Raw genomic sequence first — 6,000 nt, 5'->3', positions numbered from 1 at the left:
CTTCCCTGCGTCCACTGAGGGTAAAGGGCTCCATTTGGTCCTCAGAACATGCAAGGAGGGAAGCCTGATAGACGCTACATCAGGACGAATCCTTGTAGTAGATAACCCCAGAAACGGCTTGGGAAATGCAGCTCAGGCCTGGAGCTGACTTTGCTGCAGGCCGGGTGGACAGTGAAAGGGCCATCTTTAGGCAGCTCCAGACCCCAGGCCTGGCCACACTGACCCCCGACCTTGTTTGCCAGTCCGACTCCCACCAGGGTTTCCTTGGGGTTCACTTGGCCTTTAAACAAGTTACATGCAGTAGCTGGCAGTGGTTGGGTACATTTGATCCCCCATGGCTCTGCGGCACAGAGGTTATCATCCCTCCTTTACAGACGAGGAAGCAGGTTCTAAGGAGTGAAGGTGGCTGACCCATATGCCCCTTCACTTCTGTTTCACTTCAGTGCTAATGAGATTCAGACAGGAGGGCGTAGGTTCCTGGGCTGGCAGGTCCTTCATCACTGTAGTACTTCTCCAGCTGAGTGCACAGGAATCAGCCCTCGGGGAATCTGTTAAACTGCACGTTCTGATTCAGCAAGTCTGGGCGGGAGCCTGAGCAAGCTCCCAGGTGACATCAGTGCCGCTGGTTGTGGAGAAGAGCCTGTAATTGCTTTTCCTTGAGCCCCGCTGCGTGTCGGAGTTGGTGGGACTCCAAAATGCTGGGGGGAAGCTGGTAGTTACACAGAACAGAAGCCAATCTGTCTGTGGGTTCTCTGCAGGAATCAGCGAGGGGAACTGGTCCAAAGCAACCCCCAGGGATGATCCAGTCCCCACCACCCACAGTGCAGCCTTCCTGTGCCTCCTGGAGGCCTCTGAGACCCTCCCATCCTCATCCAGCAGAGGCCCCGGGTGCCCAGGGCAGCAGAACCTGGCAGCCCCCAAGGGAAAGACATTGAAAACAATATGGCAAATCTAAAACCTTACCCAGCCCAGCGCCACCCTTTTTAGTGTTGGGGATAGGACACTGGGAGGGAGCCCCAGGAAGACTTGTTCGGTACAATTCTTTCACTTGAGCTGAAGCTGGGATTCAGTGTAAAACTTACTCCAAATACGTGACACCATGTTAGTCCCTCCTGAGGTACGTCTCATTCAGTCCCTCCAATTGTTCTCCAAGACTGAGGACTGCCTCATAGCTTAGGTATCCAACCCCCATTCAGTCCAAAATACCCAGATGCCTCTTGCCTTGCAAAAATCACTAGTTTTATGGGTGTGTAGGGGTTATGTGCCCTTGTGTGTGTGTTGTGTGTGTGTGTGTGTGTGTGTGTGTGTCTGTGTACTGTTTATTGGGGATGGGGGATGAAAGAAGGACTTAAAATTTAATATAGAATCAGCAGTGGGGAATGGATGGTGAAAGTCTGACCTAAATTACTGATTTATGAATCATCAAGGAAGTGGGTGTTAAAATATCATTTTCAAAGGTAAAGTCATGACTCATACAGCACGAAATGAACATATGTCAAAGATATCATTTAACTCTTCAATTAATAAAGGAACCAGTAAGATGCCACAATCATTTCAGAGCAGAGTCTGCAGGAGAGACATGTATAGGTAGCCAGGAATGCCAACAGAGAGGAAACGGGTTCATATCCACAGGTCAGGAAAACGCACCATCTGGAATGATCTGTTATCCACAATGGAAGTTAGTTGTGTCATTAGAGGACAATGTTCACTTACGCTTCTGTAAGTTTTGTTTTGCTTTTTTGAGGCAGGGTCTCTGTTGCCCCGGCTAGAGTACAGTGGCACAATCACGGCTCACTGCAACTTCGGCCATCCAGGCTCAAGCCGTCCTCAAACCTCAGCCTCTCAAGTAGCTGACTCTGCAGGTGTGTGCACCACTCGTAGCTAATTTTTGTACTTTTTAGAGAGACGGGGTGTTGCCATGTTGCTCAGGCTGGTCTCAGACTCCTGAGCCCGAGCAATCCACCCACCTTGGCCTTGCAAAGTGCTGGGATTACAGGCGTGAGCCACCGCACTTAAGTTTTGTAAGCAGGAATTGTTGGCATTTCTCTTAGTTTTCTAGGGATTATAAATCACCGAGTCAAAGACACAGACCCTGGCCCCAGCAGATGACTGCCCAGCGTTCCACTGAAAGGACACCCAGTCGTCCCCTCTGCCCACTTCCAAGCCTTTCAAAGCTTTTTCTAATTGAGGAAAGGGAAGGCAAAGAAGGACCCCGGCCTCCCTTGCGTGCTGTCCAGTCTCACAAGATTCAGCCCAGGAAACAGTCCCATTCCTGTGAGCGAGTCATGATTCCACTCCTCCAGGAGGAAGCAGGAGCTAAGTGGCTTGCAGGTTCACATGCTGCCCACAAGTGGCAGTGCCAAGACGGAAGCAGCTGGCTCTGGAACTTCTCTGTGAAAGGACTTAGAGCCACCGTCTATCAGAGAAGGGCCTCTGAGCCGTGTCTGGAAGCCACACCTATACAATGAAGACGTGGAATCAGCATGTGTGCTCATGTGTGGAGTCTTGGTGGGGGCCTGATGGAGCTTGCTGGGCAGGGGAGGCAGAGAGCTAAAGACCTGTTTCCCTAATGCTTTCAGTGCCATGCTGGATTTAGGGCAGCACCTTCTAACTGCAGAGGCCCTGCTCTGACCTCTGTTCCACCTGCTGTTGCAGGGTCCCTGGAACCAGGACATGAACTCAGGCCTTCATCAGTCCTTTCTCAGGGGATCACATCAGGCTCCTGCAACTAGGCTGAGCAACTCACACAGAGAAGCCAGCCGCTCCTAACCTCCGCTTTAAAGAGTCCTGAACTCACACAACCACAAAGCCATGACCTCCTCCTCCTCCTCCACCCAGCTGTGTGATCCCAGGCAAGCCCATGCCCAGCCTTTTTCCCCTCTATCCGTCCTCCCCTCGCTGACCCCCCTTTTCCTGCTAGCTGTCTTTCTGGAATCCCTTGGGACTGCAGGAACTCCACGCAGGCCACACCCTCTGCAGCTACTCCTGCTGTTGCGTCCTCAGCTCTGCCGATTAAGGGTGCTTGGAAGTTTAATTTTTGTTGATCCACTGGAATTTAAAAGCTGGAGAGAGCAATGGCTATGACTTTAGCTCAGCCCACACCCTATCCTGTCCCCAAGGCTGGAGTGCAGTGGCACAATCTCAGCTCACTGCAACCTTTGCCTCCTGGGTTCAAGTGATTCTGCTGCCTCGGCCTCCCGAGAAGCTGGGATTGCAGGCGCCTGCCATCACGCCTGGATTTTTTTTTTTTTTTAGAGACAGGGTTTCACCATGTTGGTCAGGCTGGTCTCGAACTTCTGACCTCAGGCGATCTGCCAGCCTTGGCTTCCCAAAGTGCTGGGATTACAGGCATGAGCCCTGCGCCCGGCCACTCCCATTTTACAGGTAAACTTGCCCAAGATCACACAACGAATGAGTGACAGAGTTGCCCGGTAGTCCCTGCGTTTGCTGATACCTCCAGACCTTTGCTTAGGAGATCTGACCCGCAATTGCTAACATCTCCGTATAGACAGCAGCCAGTGGGTGGACAGAATTCACTCTCCCAAGATCTGCGTCACCAAAACCAGGCTGTAAGACGTCTGCCCCACAAAGGACGGAATGAACCCAAATGGAATCTTTGCTCTCAGGCTCAGCCAAACCCAGGTAAAAGGAAAGCAGGGTGGAAGAACGTCTGTGTTCATTCTTTTAACACAGAACCACAAAAACCACGCCCCCCCCCACCTTTTTCTGTTGACTTTGGTTTGAAGAGCCAAAGGAAAGAATCCTGATCACTTTGCTGGATTTCCGGGGACTGTGAATATTTTCTTTTCAGCTCCTTTGAATTATTGCTAGTCCTGAAACTAAATAAAGCAGAAGTGAAGCAGAAAGAGAGAAAATCGTCGCCTCGCTAATTTCCCCTGGGTTCTAGGTTCTGAAAACATCTATCACCAGATATTAAAATGATCAGTTTGTGGCTGCCTCCTGCTCTGATCTATATCTTCCTGCAGAACCAAGATCAGGGGGTTCCAGATGAGAGAGCACCTGCCCTGGACTCCGCACCATCCCCCAGGCCCACGCCGGACAGACCCCCCCGGAACGCTCATCATCACCCCACCTCCCTGCCTTCGCCTCCTCCCCGCCCTCCTCCCTGCTCTCACTCCAGCCTCACTGCATTCTTTACTCTTCCCTGAAAACACTAAACTCACTCCTCACTCAGAGCCTTTTCACCGCCATCCCCTCTGTCCGGCTTACTCTCCCTCCGAAAGCATGGCTGGATTCTTAGCTCATTCAACCCCAAAATTACCTGCTCAAATAGGTGCTCCTGACCATCCCCTCTGAAAAGGCTTCTCTGAACTGGGCACAATGGCCCATGCCTAAGGTCCTAGCTACTCAGGAGACTGAGGCGGAAGGATCACTTGAGCCATGAAGTGCAAGTCCAACCTTGGGTAACCAACATATGGAGACATTATTTCAAAAAAAAGAAAAAAGATTCTAAAGAAAAAAAATTTCCTCCATTACCCTCTCTCCCCTTCCCTTCCCTGCTTTGCTTTTCTTCACACTTCTTTTCTTGGAATTACATTGTATATGTATTTAGTCATTGATTCTGTCTCAGCAACGAATACCGAACGCCGATGTTCGTATTCGATTAGGGCAGGGAGTTTTGCCTGCTGTGTTTCCTGCTATATTTCTAACTTCTACTACAGGGTTGGCACATAGTAGTTACTCAGCAAATATTCCCTGAATTAATTAATTCATTCATTAATCAGGAAGGGGAAAATGTGTCAGGATCCCTGCTACTCAGGTCACAGATTGGTGTTAGAGGCAGTTTCATCAGACATTTGCTTTAAAAATCAGAGAAGTAAAGCAGGCTCAGTGACACAGCCAAGTGCCCCCAAGGTAGGCATACACTGGAAAACAGAGCACTCACACAGAGATGGCGGGCCGTGCTCCCAGCATCCGCGGAGAGTGGTGGCATGCACCGAAGTACACCCACCCCAAACACCCACACATTCACACACATGCACGTCCAGCCCTATTTTGCTGCAATTAAAATCCAGAAAGCCTTGGCAATCTCAAAGAAGAAAAAAGAGGAGCATTGATGATGTCCATTGCACTTACTCAGAACATCAGAGAAGTGGAAGCAACCTAAGTGTCCCCCAGTGAGGGAACTGTTAAGGAAATTAATGTGCATCAAGTTATGGATGTGCATCCATTTAATCAAGCAGTTATCTAAGTGATGAGTATGAGAACAATGTAGAAACATTGAAAGTAATCATGATCCACGTAAAGTGAAAAGGTCCTCTGATCATATTAAGTTTATTTTCCAATGAATGGGATTATGTGAAACTGATGGCAGTCATGCTAGGGTTGGAGGATCACGGGGGTTTTTCTCTTCTCCAAATTACTTGTAATATTTGTATTGTCTTTCTAACAACTGTAGTGCATGTTCTCTAGGCTGTGCTGGTCTATAGCAAGACACAGAGTCGTAAGAACAGCCACAGAATTGGTTCTTCAGCCACTTCCTTTCCAAGGAAACAACCCGAGTGTCCTCAGACGATTTTGCTGGTCCCGAGGTTGTGTGTGACCACCTACAGTGTCCACCCTCTCCAGTTCCTCAATCCTCTCTCACTAAATCCATGAAGCCCCCCGAAAATATCCCCTCTGCTGCCGGAAATGAGCATTCCACCTGCTGTGTACACCTGCAGGCTTTGGACCAGCGTCTAGCATCTTCTGGTGCCTTCCATCCTCCGTGTGGGAGCCTAGGCCACACTGCTACCACTTTGTTCTCAGCAGCACCCTGCAGGGCCTGGATGCCATTGGAACCTCTCTGATAAGCAGTTACTGCCAAAGAGACCAGTTGCCCCAACCAAGTGACTAGGCTGCCACCCCTCAAAGTGGAAGTCCTTTTTCTGCTCAAAGGTTTCCAGAAACACCATTTGTATGTCTGAAATCTGTTTGCCTTATACATAGACAATGACGGATTAAGTCACAATGTTAGGGTAGTCCATTCTTTACACCGGT

Source organism: Sapajus apella, unplaced genomic scaffold (assembly GCF_009761245.1).
Source record: "Sapajus apella isolate SASKATOON/1434 unplaced genomic scaffold, GSC_monkey_1.0 scaffold143, whole genome shotgun sequence".
Lineage (NCBI taxonomy): Eukaryota > Metazoa > Chordata > Mammalia > Primates > Cebidae > Sapajus > Sapajus apella.
This window is presented reverse-complemented; position numbering follows the sequence as displayed.